Genomic DNA, 19,716 nt, shown 5'->3' on the forward strand with positions numbered 1-19,716 from the left:
TGAACAATGATGTTTAGCATGTATTCTGATAGTTCTTAAATTTGATGATGGGAACTTTTTTGTTCCTTTGGGTTTCTAACATCAGTATTAATTACACTTCATGGTAGCAGGAATTAACAAATACACACACAAAGAATCAATCATGATTACAAAAATCCATGTTTACTTATTTGTATTTGAGTAGTGCCTGGAGACCCCAACTGAGCTCGGCGATCCACTGCGCTAGGCACTGTACAAACACATAGGGAGAGACAGTCTCTGTCCCCAGGAACTTACAATCTAAACAGAGAAAGGAAGATTATTGTCCTCAGCTTGCAGGAACAGTGGGACAGAGAAATTAAGAGAATTGCCCAAGGTCACACAGAACATTGGGAGGCAAGATGGGACTTAAATCCAGATCACTCATGTTCCAGCCCAGGGCCTTAACCACAAGACCACCCTTCCTTAACCAGCCTTCCTTTCTAATTCTGCCTTTGCCTTCAGACAGAACATTGTGAGCACACTAGTATAGAAACAACATCTGTGCTCCCCAGTAGTTGCACTGATGATCCTCCTTTCTAGCATTTCTGCTATGCCTGGTACATTGGACAGCACAGGAGGTGTTCCTTTACCCCGTGCATTTGGTTCATTGATTCCCTGCTGCTCATTCCCCCACCCCTTTGAAGCAAAAAAAAAAAAAAATCCTTTACAAAACAATTGGTTGCTGTTATAGGGCGGTTGGGGCTTCAAGCAGGGAAGCAGCAGCAGGAGCAGATGAACTCTTAAGGAACGAAGATTGTGTTTTTATGCAAATAGCCCCGATGATGAAAACGGAGTGAGGAAAATACAGGACATGCAGGCAAAATTGCTTTTAAGTAGAATATTTTTCAAAGCGTTCCACAAGGCATCAGGCTGCTCTTTAATGGGAAGAGATTTTATTTAGTAAAGCTCCACTGTGATCACTAAAACTCATTTTATTTATGGAAGATGCACCTGGAAGTAAAAGTTGAGCATCGCTGTCCTTGTTCATTTTACGGTGTTCATTTCTAAGACCCATATGCTTGTTGCAGTACCTGGGGGGACACATAGGTAAAGCATTCCTGGCAGCAAAAGTACATTTGCAGCAAGTTTGGAATATCAAGAAGTAATCATTCATTTACCATATCTTCCAAAGGCAAATGTAAACATCTTTCACATAGTAAGGCCCCAGTCCTGAAATTTATAACTTGCATGTGGACGGTGGTATAGGTTACAGGACTGAGGTGCAACCTTGCCAGGATATTTTGCTGTCCTACTTTTTAAATCCTCCAACAGATTTTTCTTCCTTCTTCTACTCACTCTAGTCTCTGAGAATCCCTGCTCTCTCTTTTCTACTCCCCAATCCCTCTGCTTGTCTATCACTAACTTCTCTCTCTCCCTGCACACAATCTCACCCCTGTTGGTCTGAGAACTTTCTCTTCTGCAGCTACTGCTGTATGGAACAGCCTCCCTAATTTTTCTCCCTTTCCTATAACTTAATTCTACAATGATTTATACACATACATGTATCACAAATATTTGCATTCATTTAGCATTGAGATACTGGTTTTGTTTGTTTTTATGGTGACAAGTAATTTGGAAGCTGAGATACTTTCATATTTAATTATAAAGGCTTATTCTGGAAGATGAAAATTACAGCCTCTAGTGTGCATTCTGCAGCTCAAACTGCCATTGTACCTTTTCAAACTAAGACTATTTCATTCATAATCACGTTAAAGAAGCTTCTCAGCCAAAATCACTACTCTAAGCTATTCAACAGATGGCCTCTTTTAAAGAAAAGAGGTTAAAACATTTCCAACTGCAATTGTGTGTGGTCCAATGACCTCTGAAGGGGCTCCCTTCCTGTCATAGGAGTTACTTTCAAGGTTTGTTTTGTGATGGGACCCAGCAGCTTAGAGCACTTTGTTTCAATAAATCATCTAAACCCTCATCATGGTGAAGTTTTTAAAAACATCTAATTTTGGGGACCCCACGGAAGAAATGAATTAAAGATAAATCAAATAGGATTCAGCACAACAAACTTAAATAGCACACTCAGGAACGTTTGATTATATACAAATACAACAATGTTATCCAGGTAATGTAATATCCAAGCTAATTTTGTTGCTCTTCTATATTTTGAAAACAATAGTAACAGAGTATTACATATTAAGGACAATCTCTCTCTAGTAGTATATCAATTTTACAGCCTGACTTGACTTACTTCTATTTAAAGTTGTTTATAAGGTCCCCATCACCTTAGCTAACTAGACACTGTTACACTTATGCTGTAAATGACCAGCTATAATGACAAAACAAGAACAAACCCCACTGGAAGGATTTATATAATAAAATAAATCACAGAAGTAAATGACATTTGCCACCATTGCATTGTTCACTCTGGTTGTATGTTCTCTCTCTTTCTCCGACACCCTGTGTCTGTCCCGTCTATTTAGACTGTAAGGCCTTTGGGGCAGGGACTGTTTCTTACTCTGTTTGTACAGCACCCAGCACAACAGGGTCCTGTTCTCATCTTCCCGTAGGCACTACTATCATGAATAGTATGGTATAAATCAAAGACTGAAGTGAATCAAACCATTCTTGATGAGAGAGCTCTCACCTCTTTGACAACCTACAGAAAATACAGCCACCCACCTATTATTAATTTTTAAATATTAATAATTATTAATTATTATTTTTGTTTGTATTTGAATAAGAGATGTCCAAGGAAACTCACAGATGGGACAGCTATTCCTTCCAAGATTTACCAGGATACAGACTAGATCTCTGTAGCCTCTTTGACGAAACTAGCTTAACCAGCCACAAACATGACCTTGCACACCTCCTCAAGCCTGCCCAGGGGGCCCCTAAATGCATAGTCTCCGAAGCTCGGCTCACGGTCATTCCATCCCCAGACACGAGGCTCTGCGAACCCCTCCCAGCCATCCGAGCCGAGCGAGGCAGGTGCGTGCGCCGGGCAGGTGTAGGTGGAACTTCTGAGCTGACGAGTCCTAGAAAGGACCAGGAAGGAGGGCGAGCCCTGCCCCCCTTCAATCTGGGAGCAGGAGTTTCCTGGATCCGGGAGGCACCTGCAGCTTTTTCTCGGCGCCCTGCCCCCGCCTTCGCCTGCTTGTGAAGATCCTGCACCTTCTGCTCCTGAGTCTCCCTAATCTTCCTTTCCTCTCCTGCCTGTCATTGTTGGTTCCCCCCCAGCCTGCTTTGCCCTTGGAGGGGGGCAGGTAGCAGCAGCCCCTGGTTCTCTGCTCAGTCAGTGGCAGGCTCCGGGCAGCCCATTTACAGGGTGAGTGAAAAACAAACCAGAAGTTGTTTGCCCCAGAAGCAACAACCCACCGCACTGCAGCCCCTGGTGCTCGCTCCGCGCGTGGGGTCCAGGCAGCCCACAGGCCCCACCCCACCAGCAGCCGGTTATCTAGCCCCGGGCTCACATACCCCCACGCAGCAGCTGCTGGCTCTGCTCACCTGGGCCCCCCTCACTCCCTGCTCCCCCTGCCTCTGGCTGGGGGGTTCCCCTCTCCCAGGCTCGCCTTACCCTGGGGTGGGGCTGTGCCTCCCCTCTGCCCTGCAGAGCCAGCCCCGGCCGGGCGGCGCGTTCTGCTGCGATCCGGGACAGGAGGGAGGCGGGCGAGCCTCCAGCCAGCACTGCCCTGTCGGCGCTCTCCTGGGCCGGGCACTCAGTGCCACGTGGGCCTGGCCCTGCTGGTGCTGCGGCGGCGGGACGTGGGGGTGGCCTTTCCCCAGGCAGGGACACTCCCTGGTAGTTTGCACAGCAGCCGGAGAGCGCAACCCTAGAGCCTCCTCTCTCCATCCAGCCTCAGTCACCCTCCATGCCCCCGCCCACAGCTAGCGGCCAGCACTCCCTTCCCCAGCATGTTGCTCCAGTGCTGTGCTAGGCAGCCTAAAGGGGGGACAGACAACAGGGCTTCCCCCAAAGAGCTCACTTGCCTCCAGAAAGCAGGATGGGGGGCAACCCCAACAGCTGGATGGCCCTTATTATTTATTTAGACTTACACACATCCAGCTAACCAGGGCACCTACCTCTAGCTACCGAATACGGCCCCGCTCCTGCCACCACTTCCTGAGGTCAGCAGGCTCTCTGCCCTCACTTAGGGGAGCAAGGGCTAGGGCTTTGCCTTTCTCAGCGCTGGTATTGGCATTCCCAGACTGTAAATACTCCAGCTCTCACTCACACCCGTAAACAGAGCAACTCCTTTACAAGGGTGTTTGATTTATACTGATAGAGCTGAGAGCAGAATTAGAGCCATAGGGGGCAAATCCTAACCCGATTGAAGTGAATGGGAAAACTCCCAGTAGGGCCACAATTTCACCCATAGTGCATGGAGTCTGGAGGTGGAAAAGGCCTGTTTGGTATCTGGCCCCTGACCCTGCCAGTCCAGCATTGTGTCCTGCAGTATATTTTCTACTAGTCCTAGTAAGAGACAACCCTTGTTGGTTGCATCCACAGGGAGCAGCACATGTAACAGGAGCCTTGTACAATTTTGTCTGTTACAAACACATGCAGCCAGTGGGGAGGGAATGTGACAGGTTAGATATGCAAACAGAGAATGAGTCCCATTATCAGAGATAATAGGCTCAACATCCTGTTTGGCAAGCCCGTTTGTTTATTCTTTGACACTCGGGGAACATAATTTTTTCCCCTTAAGGGTGGAAGACAATGAGGCACATAAACAGTCAAATAAGGATGCTAGGCAGCAGCAGCCCGTGTTTCACTGAAAACATGAAACCGATCATTCATTTCCTTATTTCTTATTCAGAATGGAGGCTTTCGATTTATTTGGAAGTCCTAGCACTTTGTGAAAAGAAATTCTCACACACCCACATTCAGCCTGATGGAGCTCAGTGGGCATAAGGGCTTGTCTATGGAAGGGCATTCCATAGTAGCTCTTCCTAAAGAGCTCCCCAAGTGGCACGCTAAGGGGCTGTCTATGCCGGGAATTTGCAAAGCAGATTAAGGCACTCTTATTCTGGAATTCCTTTCTATCCTATATAGGTTCTGAGGTCCTGCCCATCATCAGTATCTCAGCACCTTCCCGTCATGCATTAAGCAATGTAATTACACTTCTGTAGTCTGTTCTCTCCTCCTCTCCCCAGGGGGAGAAGTGTGTGCTGTGGAATGCCGTATTTTGGTAGGGTTTTAGGATTTGTTGCTATATATTTATGCTGGAGAAGGCAAGGTCAAATAAATTTGCCTTGCACTTGGAGCAGAAGATGGTGAAGTTTGAAATGGTCCTCAGTTCCTAGGGTCAGGTTTCAGAGTAGCAGCTGTGTTAGTCTGTATCCGCAAAAAGAACAGGCATACTTGTGGCACCTTAGAGACTAACAAATTTATTTGAGCATAAGCCTTCATGGGCTACAGCCCACTTCTTCGGATGCACAGAATGGAACATATATTGAGGAGATATATATACACATACAGAGAGCATGAAAAGGTGGGAGTTGTCTTACCAACTCTGAGAGGCCAATTAAGTAAGAGGAAAAAAAACTTTTGAAGTGATAATCAAGATAGCCCAGTACAGACAGTTTGATAAGAAGTGTGAGAATACTTACATGGGGAGATAGATTCAATGTTTGTAATGGCTCGGCCATTCCCAGTCTCTATTTAAGCCTAAATTGATTGTATCTAATTTGCATATCAATTCAAGCTCAGCAGTTTCTCGTTGGAGGCTGTTTTTGAAGATTTTTTGTCAAAATTGCCACCTGCAAGTCTGTCATTGAATGACCAGACAAGTTAAAGTGTTCTCCTACTGGTTTTTGAATGTTATGATTCCTGATGTCAGATTTGTGTCCATTAATTCTTTTGCGTAGAGACTGTCCGGTTTGGCCAATGTACATGGCAGAGGGGCATTGCTGGCACATGATGGCATATATCACATTGGTAGATGTGCAGTCTCAGATCAACCCCAAAGAAAGTTCTAGCTCCCCCAGAGACAAGCTTTAACCTTTTTGTAGAGAGTTATGCTGGGCCAAAGGCACATATTTGTTGCCCAGGATCTTCATCTCACACCTTTAGGCAAACTTTTAGATATCCTGGCCCTAGAGCTCCTTGAAGACAAGGACTGAGACTTTGAACTTGTTTTGAAATTCTATGAGAAGCCAGTGCAGAGAACAGAGGACAAATCTGATGTGTTGGCAGTAGCCTATGCTGCTGAGGAGGCACTCTGCAGAGTTCTGGATTAGTTGGAGTTTCCTAAGCGCTGAAGTTTTCATCCCCACTTATATTGCATTGCTGTAATCCAGACAAGAAGTAATAAAGATCTGAATCACTGAGGCCAGGTCTTCATCTGCCAGGACGGGACAGAGTCTTCTAGCCAACCAGAGACGTTAAAGTATTACTCATGGATGCTGCTATGTGAGAGCTTAACATCAGTGAGGAATCCAATTGTAGGTGTACATTTAATCAAAGGAGACTGCACCATCACTGCAAACACATAAACTCAGAGACATTAAGGACATAAGGGACCCTCGCAATCATCTAATCTGACCTGCTGCATGTTGCAGGCCACCGAACCTCACTCAGCCACCCCTGTAATAGACTCCTATCCTCTATCTGAGTTACTGATGTCCCCAAATCTTAATTTAAAGACGTCAAGTTACAGAGAATCCACCATTTACTCTTCAAACCAGCATGTGACCTATGCCCCACACGGCAGAGGAAGAAAAAAAAACCCAAAGGGGTCTCTGCCAATTTTACCAGGGGGAAAATTCCTTCCAAATCCCAAATATGGCAGTCAGTTAGACCCTAAGCAGGTGGGCAAGATCCACCAGCCAGACACATGAGAAAGAATTCTCTGTACTAACTCAGGGCCCTCCCCATTCAGTGTTCCATCTCCAGTTGTTGGAGATATTTCCTAATAGCAGTCGCAGATGGGCCATATGCCATTGTAGGCAGTTTCATCATACCATCCCCATCATAAATGTATCAACCTCAGTCTTAAAAGAAATTAGGTTTTTTGCCCCCACTACTCCCCTTAGAAGGCTGTTCCAGAACTTCACTCCTTTGATGATTAGAAACCTTCATGTAATTTGAAGCCTAAACCTATTGATGACCAGTTTATATCCATTTGCACTTTCGCAAACATTGGCCCTTAACTTAAATAACTCCTTTCCCTCCGTGGTGTTTATCCTTCTGATGTATTTATAGAGAGCAATCATCTCTCTCCACATTCTTCCTTTTGTTAGGCTAAATAAGCCAAGCTCCTTAAAAGTCTCCTCTTGTAAGGTAGGTTCTCTGTTCCTCTAACCATCCTAGTAGTCCTTTCTCTGCACCTATTCCAGTTTCAATTCATCTTTCTTAAACATGGGAGACTAGAATTGCACACCGTATTCCAGATGAGGTCTCAACAGTGCCTTGTATAATGGTAATAACACTTCCCTATCTCTACTGGAAATACATCACCTGATGCACTCTTGGATTCCATTAGCCTTTTTTGTGGCCTGTATCACATTGGCTATTCATACTCATCCTGTGATCAACAATAAACCCAGGTCTTTCTTCTCCTCTGTCACTTCCACCTTATACATCCCTAGTTTATAGCAAAAATTCTTGTTGTTAGCCCCTAAGTGCATGACCTTGCACTATTAAATTTCATTCCATTTCTATTACCCCAGTTTTCTAGGTCTCCAAATCTTCTTGTATGATACTCTAATCCTCCTCCCTATTTGCAATACCTCCCAACTTTGTGTCATCTGCAAATTTTACTAGCACTCTCCCACTTTTTGTGCCAAGGTCATTAATGAAAATGTTAAATAAGATCGCTTCCAAGACTGATCCTTGAGGAAACTCCACTAAAAACATCCCTCCAGCCTGACAGATCACCTTTCAACATGACCCATTGTGGTCTCCCCTTTAACCAGTTTCTTACCCACCTTTCGATTCTCATATTAATCCCCATCTTCTCCAATTTAACTAATAATTTCCCATGTGGAACTGTATTAAATGCTTTACTGAAATCCAGGTAGATTCACTCTACTGTATTTCCTTTTGTAAAACCATGTTGCATTTTATCCCAATTACCATTTACCTATATGTCCTTAACTACTCTCTCTTTCAAAATGTGTTGCAAGACTTTGCATACAATTGAGGTCAAACTAACAGGCATGTCGTTTCCTGGATCACTTCCCCACCCCATTCTTAAATATAAGTACTATATTTGCTATTCCCAGTAATAGGGGGTAACCTGTGAGTTTCCAGATTCATTAAAAATCCTTGTTGGGTTTGCAATTTCATGTGGCAGTTCCTTTAATAATCTTGGATGGAGATTATCTGGGGCCCCTGATTTTCATCCAATTAAGCTGTTTGGCTTCCACCTTTGATATGATATCCTCATTTCCATTAGCCACCCTGCTACTACCCCTAAACTCCTCATTACCCTTATTAAACCTGAGGCAAAGTATTTGGTTATGCCATACCTAGATTATCTTTAATCTCCACCGTAATCTTAGTGTTTAGTGGTCCCACTTTTTTTTTTTCTTGTATTCTTTTTATTTATATGACTAGAGAACCTTTTACTATTGGTTTTAATTTCCTCTGCAAGATCCAACTCTGTCTGGCCTTTGGCAGTTCTCATTTTTTCCTTAGACTTTGACCTCCAAGACATAGCTTTCCTTGCGCAACCATCCCTTCTTCTATTCCTTGTAGGCTTTCTGCTTTTTCTTAATTACCGGTTTGAGATGTTCGTTCATCAAGTTCAGTCTACAACCCGTCCCTATGAATGTTCCCCTTTATTTGGGATACAGGCTTAAGATACTTTAAGTCAAAGCTGCAGAAACTAATTTCAAGTTTCCTCCACAGTCAGATCCTTGAGTTCTTCAGTCCAGTCCACTTCCCTAATTAATTCTCTTAATTTTTTTAAATTTGCTCTTTTAAAATTAAGGACCCTAAGTGCAGACCTATTTTTGTTTATCTTCCCATGTAGTTTAAACTGAATTAACTCATGATCACATGAACTAAGTGGTTGTCCTCTACAATCAGTTCTTATAGGAAGTCCTTGCTGCTTACCAATATTAAATCTAAAATGGTATCACCCCTTCTTGGTTCAATAACTATTTGGTGCAGAAATCTGTTGGCTACCACATCCAGGAATACCTGGGCCTTACCGTTATTAGTAGCACTTGTCCTCCAATCTATATCTGGGAAATTAAAGTCTCCCATGATTGCACAATTCCCAGTAGTATTTATTTAATGACAAATATTAAAGAGATTTCTATCCATATCCAAATCAGATCCCAAGCATGATCCCAATAGAGCCTCTTTTACCTTTCTTCCCCAAAGTAAATTTGACTCAGATTCTGTTTTCTCCATTCCATCACTTTTATTTCTTTAAAGTCTACCTTGTCATTATTATACAACACTACTTCTCCATCTTTACTTTTATTTCTGTTTTTCCTGAACAGCACATGTGCTTCAATACCTATATTCCAGTCATGAATACCATTCCATCTTGTTTCTGTTATCCCTGTAACTTCCTGAACCAGTAGTTCTAGTTCCTCCATTTTGTTATCCAGCCTTCTTGCATTGATGTGCAGATATCTTAGTTGTTTTTGCTTGGCTTCATCCATATTCCTCACCTAATTAGGTAAGGTCATTTTACTGCTAGTATTGCCTACCTATTACAGTCAGTGATATTGGTATTATCTTTCCTCTTGTTGTCCATTCTCCTACCCTCTGTTGTTCCTTTTCCCACTGCTATCTCTTTTGCTTGATTTTCCTGCTGCTCAATATTAGAATCAGGTGTGGAGATTACATAAGCATCTCCCAACTGTCTCCTCTACATTGCTAGTTTAAAACTCTTTTAATTAGCTGTGCCAACCTCCAACCCAGAAGTCTATTTTCCTCCCTACTCAGGTGGAGTCCATTCCAAGAAAAGAATACTCTGTCCATGAATGCCTCCCAGTGGTTGACTATCCCAAAGCCCTCCTTGTAGTACCACTGCCTGGGCCATCTGTTGATCATCGTACTCTTGTCTTGCCTTCCCTCTCCTCCTCTAGGGACAGGTAGAATCCCACTGAAGATCACCCAAGCCTCCTTATTTCTTTAAGTGGCTTCTCCAGCCTGGCATAATCTGCCTTGATAGCAAGAACCTATCAGTATCATTTATTCCCATGTGAAGGAAAATCAATGAACTCTTTCCTGCTCCCAGTAGATCCTTTTCAGTCTCAGGTCCACATCCTGTATCTTAGCTCTCAGCAGACAGCACACCCTTCTGTTCTGCAAATCAGCTCTGGTGACAGACCTTTCTGCTGTTCTTAGTAGGGAGTCCCCTGTAGACCTGTCTCTTCCTGGTGTTGGTGCAAATGTTCAACCTTCCTCTTTCTATTCTTTCTGGCTGCAATCTTCTTGTCTTCTGTTCTCACTTGTTGTCTTCTGCAAATCATCCTCTATCCTCCTGGCTACCTCCATTGTCTCTTCCCATATTGTTGTAGAACTAGCCACTCTTTTCTTCTTACTTGCTCTTTAATCTGCCCACCAGCCTTACCTCTGTCTTGTTTGGGTTTAGCTTCAACTAGCTGCTCATTATCCATGAGCTGATCTCATCCAGGCCCTGGGCCATCTTGTTGTTAACGGTATGGTCATACATGGTGAAGGATAGGTAGACCTGTGTGTTATCTGCATATCGTTGATCCTTCAGTCCACGTTGTCTGGCCAGTTCACCTAGTGGTTGCATGTAACTGTTGAAGAGGACTGGAGAATTGATCCTTGTGGGACACCACAAATCAGGGGGTAAGTGGGGGAAGGTCAGTTTTCCATTATTGTTTGTTGAGTGTGTTCCTTCAGGACACATTACCCTGGACTCCTGCCACTCTTTCAGGTGAGGCAGCAGTATCTCATGGTAAATAGCGCCAAATGCTGCAGAGAGGTCCAGGAGGATTTGAATGGATGTCTGCCCTTTATCCATTAACTGGAGGAGTTCATCCAGCAATGACACTAAAGCAGTTTCAGCTCCATGTCCTGGCCTGAACTTAGTGCCAGCAATGCTCCCTGCCATGTACATTGGCCAAACCGGACAGTCTCTACGCAAAAGAATAAATGGACACAAATCAGACATCAGGAATCATAACATTCAAAAACCAGTAGAACACTTCAATCTCTCTGGTCACTCAATAACAGACCTAAAAGTGGCAATTCTTCAACAAAAATCTTCAAAAACAGACTCCAACGTGAAGCTGCAGAACTGGAATTAATTTGCAAACTGGATACCATCTGAATAGGCCTGAATAAAGACTGGGAGTGGTTGGGTCATTACAAAACCTAAACTTAATTTCCCCAATACTAATTTCTCCCTACTGTTACTCACACCTTCTTGTCAACGGTCTGTAATGGGCCACTCTCTTACCACTTCAAAAGTTATTTTTCCTCCCTTGGTATCCCGCTGTTAATTGATTTATCGTGTTAGACTGACCTCACACTTGGTAAAGCAACCCCCATCCTTTCATGTATTTATACCTGCTCCTGTATTTTTCACTTCAATCATCTGATGAAGTGGGTTCTAGCCCACGAAAGCTTATGCCCAAATAAATGTGTTAGTCTCTAAGGTGCCACAAGGACTCCTCATTGTTTTTGCTGATACAGACTAACACAGCTATCACTCTGAAATCTTAAATTAGGTGATCTTGTAGTTGGCCTTTGCTTACCTTCTCTATGAGCTTGCTCAGGAATGGGAGGTTTCACACTAGGCAGTAATTGACTAGAACCAATGTATCCAGGGTGGGTTTCTTCAGTGTTTGTCAGACTATTGAGTGTTTGAAGGAGGAAGGGAAGATTCCATCACTGAATAACTTGTTGGCTACTTCAGTTGAGAATAGGAGCATCCACATGGGGAAATATTCTGGAATAGCTAAAGCATTTTAAAGTCACACCTTACCTTATTCTGAAATAACTTCCCTATGTAAACACCCTAAAATTGTTCTCTCAGAGACAGGCAGGGGTCAGAATGGTGCAATTAGGTGGAGCACAAACTCAAATGTGGTGGGTAGAAAGCTGCCCCCTGAAGGACAGGGAGGTCTAACTCAGACCTGCTGTCTAGAACAATAAATATCTGTGTATGAGAAATGTCATTGTCTTTTAAAAACCCACCTCTCGAGGATGTAATTTTCTAAAGATCTCTCCTTTCACCTGCCCACCCTTCCACCATCCTCCCTTCAAAGACCTAAATGTTCATTACAACTAGAAGAAAACAGATTCTCTAATTACTTACACCAGTGCAAATCAGGATTAATTCCATTTAATTTGGTGGCATAAAATTGATGTAAACTAGAAAAATTAAGACCGCTGATTTTAGTGGTTTGCGTTAGGACTCAGTGTGAATGGGGAGGAAGGTTTGTGTGCACAATTGTACTTTGAGCAAGAAGTTAAGGATAGGTTTTCAAAAGCATTCAAAAATGGCCTAAATATGCTCCCACTTAAGTCAATCGGAGTTTTAACATCATCTTGACTGGGAGCAGTTACATTAACACTGAGTATTTTTGAAAATCCCACCCTAGCATTTAACTGCAACCATATGTGTTTCTGATGCGTGTTAAATTTCATTTACCTTTAGCAATGCTTAGCCCGTTCATAAAAGGGTCCAGACTGATATGCCACAGTTATTTTTGTAAGTCTACTCAATAAATCATTCCCAAATGTATTTAAATATTTTTGAGAGAACAAACAGTGAAAATGAGAAGTGGTAAGCAATATACTACAGAACACGCTCTAAAATTACATATAGGAAATATGTGATGATGTGGTGTGGTATAAATAAATTCTCTCTCTCTCCAACCTGTAAAGCTAAGTTCCTTAGTTCAGCTGGGAGGGGGGAAATACAATTAATACATTAAAACATTTCTAAAAACATCCTGAAATATCTTCGTTATACATAAGAACAATATGAACTTGAAGTTTGGTATCTTGAGTGCTTTCAGGGTCCCCATGGAAAGCCAGGAATCTCCCCTTTCCAATAATACAGAACTCCCATTTCAAGGTTATGAGATGTTGGATGCCAATCCTAGCAGGACTGAATATTGTTCCTCTTAGACTTTAAAATAGAAATATCTCCTTTCTCCATAAAATTATACTATTCCAGCCATTTGAAACTGCTCAGAGGATTGGAATGTGGAGACGGATTCATCGGCAGAGTGGATGAAGTGATAAAAAGATGATATACAATGAGAGCAAGCAAACAAGCAGGCCGGGGACAAATTCTGGGGGCCGAGAAGTGTAGCAGATCAGACAGCAGGAAGCAGATTCCTGAGGTGGGAACGATAGTAGCAGTCAGGTTAGTCAGCAAGAGGGAAGTGAGCCATATTTAAAATGGCTACCAATTTGAGTGATCATCATTTAACTAAACAGAGACTGGGAGCACTATGTAAGTGGAGGAAAATGTGAAAAATATTCTTACTTCCATGCATATTAATAAGGACCATCACAACCTTCATCTTCTGCACCACATGCAAAGCCCTTTGACCAGTCTTCTCTTACACACACAGTAATGTGCATATTTTAAAAACAACCTCAAAAGGAAACACTCCACTACACACATAATTCTTGCCCTGGAGAGAGGATGAGAGAGAGAATGAACCACATGTGACGAAAGTTTAATTTGGACTAGCCTGGTGCTTTTGATTTAACAGCAGCAAAGTCCCTGTATTTCTGCCTTTGTGAAGTGGCACTAATAATCAGATCTGACCATGAGAAAAAATCATATAGAGGCAACTGTGAAAGCTAATGTGTTCAGTGTCACAGCTTGTACTTCTGTACCTGTACCAGCCTACCTCGCTCAAATAGCAGCTTATAAGGTTATGCAGCCCAGGGAATATTATCTGTTCTGAAAGAAGGTACCTGGCTACAATATAATATTGGTGTAATGAACTGTGTCAGCAGATAGAAATGTAACTTGTGGCTACGGTCATGAATACACATGTTTACAGGCCAGTAAGAGAGCTGTACTGGCATAGATATCCTAAGATACCAGAGACATGTGTATGCTTGCAGAACCACAGCCAAACTGCTTTACTAATCAGTGGGTAGTAGTGTATGATAACTGTTACAGTATCATACTTTGGCTCTTGTGTACGAGAGGCACAGAAGCACTGGCCAACAAAATGAACTCCAGCTGGGAAAATGCTAGTCAAGCCAGAAAAAATAAACAGTTGTGGTTTGGTGATGCTGGGATTCAGAACACAGGGCCAAAAGCTGCCTTGCAACACACCCACAAAACTTCTGCTGAGCGCATACAACAGAGGGAAGAATCAGTCTTTTTCAGAAAGTGCATGACTGCTGACACCTACATAGATCAGTAGCTAGGAGTGGAAATTTGGGTGGGCCCCAAATTATGGTGCATGGGCAATGAGCAAAGCTCTGGTGTTACAGCAAATCATTTATACTGCATATTACTGTGGATTATTGCATATTATATTTGAGTGCCAGGGCGCATGATTATAGGGGAGTGGTGTAGATAGTGCAGAGAAGGGATTGAGAGCGAGGATGCTGGGTGCTAAGCTGCTCAGTGGAGAGGAACAATCCCTGCAGTCCCACAAGCAGGTACAGGTTAAGCCAGGGAAGGAGGGGCGCTAGTCAGCATGCTTGCGGGGCCTGGCTCTTATCAAAGCCATGCAGACCTGGAAGAAGTTTGAGGTGCTGAGCGGAGGCAGCAGTGGGACTGACTAGGTTGTTCCACTCTGCTCCCTCCCAGCCATGGCGTTCCGCAGACAGGCCGAGAACCACCCACTCTTCAGCCAGGAGTTCCTGACCCATAATCACAAGGACCTCAGCTTCTGCATTCACACAAGCTTGTACCTGGGAGGACCTGGGTGCTAGCTGGGTGGACGATGGTCCACTGTCAATAGGCTGGTGTGCGTGTGCATCTGTGAATTAATAGGCTGGTATGTGTGTGTGTATGTGTGTGCAGGTTGCACTGCTAAATTATGAAGAAGACAATCTAGTGTCAGAAAATTAGCACTGATAAATGTTCACTGGGAAAACGTTCTAACATCCCTTCCTATAGTGAAAGGCAGCTTAAGCATCAATGATTCTTTTTTAAATGTCAATTATTAGCTACCATCAAGTGCGTTACTAAGATATTCCACAGAGCTGCTCTTGTTCATGTAAGGATAACAATGATTGACAAGGTACCACGTGGTTGGAGATTAGATACACAGATGAACTACAACATTTTTTTTTTTTTTTTAAAGAAATCAAATTGCTTGGAAAGGCTCTAACAGAGGAAAAACCACTCTGCCTGCTCCCCACTATCCTTAGCGTTGTATTTAAAAAGAAATAACCACCCTCAAATTTGAGGCAATCACAGCCTGAGCAATCGAAACTTTCGCCTGCCTTTTCATTTACCAGAGAAAGTGACATCATAACCACCTTTGACATAGCCTGAAAGAGTCTGTCTGTTCTAAACATCACTGTAGGGAAGGAATGCAGGATTAGCTCACAGTATATGATTGCTCAAGGCCCAGAGCTTCCAGAGCACTCCCTGTCACCACACTCTCAAGTTTCCTTCCTCCTGGCCCAAACCTTGATAGAGTAAATGAAGGGCCCAGCCCCGCTCCCTGTAGTCATAATTGTAGCCTGCCTCCTGAAGAAGTCCTTTTGAAACCACCAACCACTCAGTAATGACAAGAACTTTGACAACTTTCCTATCTCTGTAATAACAAGTATCCCTGACCTGCCCATGTTAAACCCGTGACAAAAAGGCTCTCTGGCTTTAGCACACAACTCCCTACCTAGAGTTACTTGTATCTTTCAAATTTCCCCGAACAAGCGGCTCAGAAAATGAGTTAATGCAGTTCCAGGATACAATGATTCTGGTATATAGCTGCAGCTGAGCAACATATAAAATATGGTTGTGGATTTTTTTAATTAAAGTGCCCAAACCTTCATAATGACCCCAAAAGCATTCCCAGCCACCCAAGAGCCTCTGCAACTTGGGAGACGTGGATTCTATTCCCGGCTCGGCGTCTTGGTTTCGCCATCTATAAAGTGGAATAGTAAAACTGACCTTCTTTGTAAAGTTGTTTGAAATCACCAATGAAAAGTGGTACATAAGAGCTAGGTATTAAAATAATAAGTATAACTCAACTATCATAAGAAGGGGGGGAGTTGATGGCAATCCAATTTTCAGGTCTTTCATATGTCCCCTTTTTGATTCCTTAGCTGACAGGTATGTTCCTCTGTCAGCCAGGGAGAGCCACTATGCCAGTAGTCATAATGAGTGGAAGAATTCTGCTTTTTTGAGTAAAGCTGCTAAAGGAACAGAACAGGATTAACACCTTTGCAAAACTATCATGAAAACTCACCAGCCCAGGGACAAAACCTACACTCACCTGGTCTTTACCACAATTATAATTTTAAAGTATTATATTTTACTTGCCTGTCAAAAAATTGTGCTCAAACTGGGCAAGTGGATGAGTAGAATTTTCAAGACTGGATTTACCATGTGACATCTTACCAAGCTATCATATTTAATTCCTGTCAATGATCAACAGAAGTGGGTTTCATATGCACACATCTGACAGGTTTAATAATTTAAAGCATGGGTTGGATGCTGTGATAGAGCATGTGAACTTGAAGGAGAGCCCTGCAGTGGAAGTAGAAAGGAGGCATACAGGAAGAGGCCACTTACCTGAAAGACCATTCCAGTGTTGCTGGCTTCACCAACTTCTGAAAGGAAAACACATACCTGTTCCATTTTCAGTCCCTCTCAAAAAATTGTTGGTTCCCAATGAAAGACTTGCACTTGTTTAACTCCATGTCTTGAGAAACAGATTAGACAAAACATCACACTAGTTACTGTAGGAAACAATCCTCCATTGGCTTAGTGAGGGTGATGGATGAGATCAGTATTAAGTCTTTTCCAGACTCTGGTAATAACCAGCCTCCACTTATGTGAGTAGATCACTGAGTAGAGCTTCAGTATGGTTTATCACATGAAGTAAAAGGAAAATTCCAAGTTAAAGGGACAGGGATTGTATCCCTCTAAACACAAGGAGCACCAATTCTGACAGGACAGGCTGTTAAGGAAGTCAGATTAAGAGCAAGATGATTACACTTCTCTGTATGATAACCATAGCAAATATTAAAGATAGCTTAATGTGTTATTCTCTTTGCAATAATATTAGCTCAGTGAAGAATTAGGGGATATTTGTATTCCAGCTTGGTTTGCAACAATTGCTACTTTTAAAAGAAAACTGGGGTAGATAAATATATATTACATCAAATTATTGACAAATGTACCTATTTTCAAGATCACAGATCTACACTATTAGACAATGTTACATTTAAAGCATGAAAGCCAACAGTCTTAGGCTACCAAGTTCAGATTTAAATGTTGCCTTGTTTCCAATAACTAAAAAAATAACTAAAAATAAATATCACTAAAGTAAGAAAATTGAATACAGAAAACAGATCTGCTGAATAAGGAGGTGCAACTTTCTCCGTCATATTTCAAAGTACGCCCACAATCTAAGATTCGTTTTACACATTTTTAAAATTATGACTGCAATCATGTTTACATATCTTGTGTGGCTCTTTATACATTGTTTTCTTTACAATGCTGTATGTGTACATTTCAGTAAAATCATAACAGAAGTGATGCACTATATTTATATGTATAGTGTACTCAACCCGTATTTATGGGATGCATGTTTCTCGTTGCTTGCACAACCATGTAATGGTGCACTGACTGAAAGCAATGTGCATAGCAGTACACAGACTAAAAAGGAGTGGAGTAAGGAGAGTCATACTAGCTTTAACTCAGAGTTTACATGACTTTGTGTGTCATCTTTACATATACTGCGATAGAGCTATCAAGTCTACTTCTTATGCAAAGTCAAACAGATTTCCAATCAACAGATCTACACATTTCTCAAAATGATTTTGTTACTGGAAATGGTCTTAATTATATACCAAAATCATCAATACTAAAACATTTCAGTAAAATAATGTCACTAGGGCTTGCTTTTATTTTTGATCACAAGATTTATTCTTCCTTATAAATGCACAATGCTATGATTTGCAATTCTTCTTATGGATTCTGCTTCAATGCAGGAAGAATATGCTCTATTAAATTATATATTACACACTGTGCATTTTTAATCCAATATATTCAAAACAATATTAAAATTCACATTTCTGACATGTACAGTTAAATGTACTAAGGCCTGATTCTCATTTACACTATGGCCTCTTTACAGTGCCATGGTGGTGTAAAGGGCCATTAGTGTGCATAAGAATCTGCCTCACTTATCTTTTGTGATCCTACTCTATAGTAACACAATCAACTCACAATTTCTGAATTAAAATTAGTATCAAGTGTGGTAATAATATTCCAAATCTATAGGAGGGAAAAACAGGAAATAAGCCCTAAGAAAATGTGCTGTACCCCATAACCAAATATTTAAATATTTCACTTATTTGTTAAAATTATCCACATCATTTCTGGCATACTTGATATATTTCTACATGCCTTTGTCTGCCATGTTAAGAGATCAAATTTTGTCTTAAATCAACTAACATGAAAAATACCGCTAAACAGTTTAATTCATAAAACAGTATTCTATACTTTTATTTTTCAAACAGCCAGTGACCACATTTAAAATGCATCATTTGCAAATATAAATTATCAAACTAATAGATTAATTAAAAATGAAAGCAAATAACGTAATTTCCTTTAGTATCACAATACATAAAGGGGTATTATAAACCCCAAATGGCTAAGTTAACCATAAGAAAACAGTAATGTCAGAAGCAATGAAACCCATTAAGCCACTTAATGAATAAATCAATTCTAAGAATACAATATCATTCACTATGACTATGCATAAAACCCATCTTCCACTGTATTATACAGGCACAACAATCCAATCGTTCATGCCATATTTTGTCAAGCAAAATTTAATTTACAATCACAGTCAAATGAATAGGAATAGCAACTTCCAAAGTATTTAAAAATTGTTTTTAAAAGAGAAATAAAGGCAGAAAAACGATCTTTTAAAATGTATTGTTAATGAAAAAATTCATTTGGCCAAGCCTGCTAATCAAGTAGTTTTATTCTTTTGATTTTAGAGTAACACAATGCACATTTCTTCTTTTAAATTCCCACTCAAGTAAACAAAACTCCCATTAACTTGAATGGGAGCAAGATCAAACACTAAGAACTAAACAATTCTGGTTAAATAACCTCCCTGCAAAATATTTTTCACCTTTCTGAATGGATTATTAAATTCAAATGCTTAGAGACTGCTTTGAAATGAAATAACCCTTTTATACTTGTTTTGACAACTCTCTCTCTCACACACATACACTCACACACACACACACCCACACCCACCCACCCCTTTGTCATGAAATCCCTGATTTCACAGGAACTAAGACTCATCTCCTAATTTCTATCAGAAACATAAGGAATATACAAATTCATACTTTTCAGGTTTATATAAAACCATCTATTACTTATATACATTTTTTTACAGATGGAACTTGAGTTTTGATTTTTTTTTATTTTTACTCAAACGGTAAAATGGACGGAACTGATGGTGTAGGTTAAAGGAATACTGTATTAACACTGAAATAAACCTATTATCCTGCCAAAAACTTAACTATAGGGTGTTGGTCTTTTTTTATTAGTTGAAATACAAAGAAGGCATATGGACTTCAGGAAAATAACACTATATCAGAAAATGCACTGTAACAGTGTT

Source organism: Terrapene carolina, unplaced genomic scaffold (genome assembly GCF_002925995.2).
Source record: "Terrapene carolina triunguis isolate 2854851 unplaced genomic scaffold, T_m_triunguis-2.0 Scaffold62, whole genome shotgun sequence".
Taxonomy (NCBI): domain Eukaryota; kingdom Metazoa; phylum Chordata; order Testudines; family Emydidae; genus Terrapene; species Terrapene triunguis.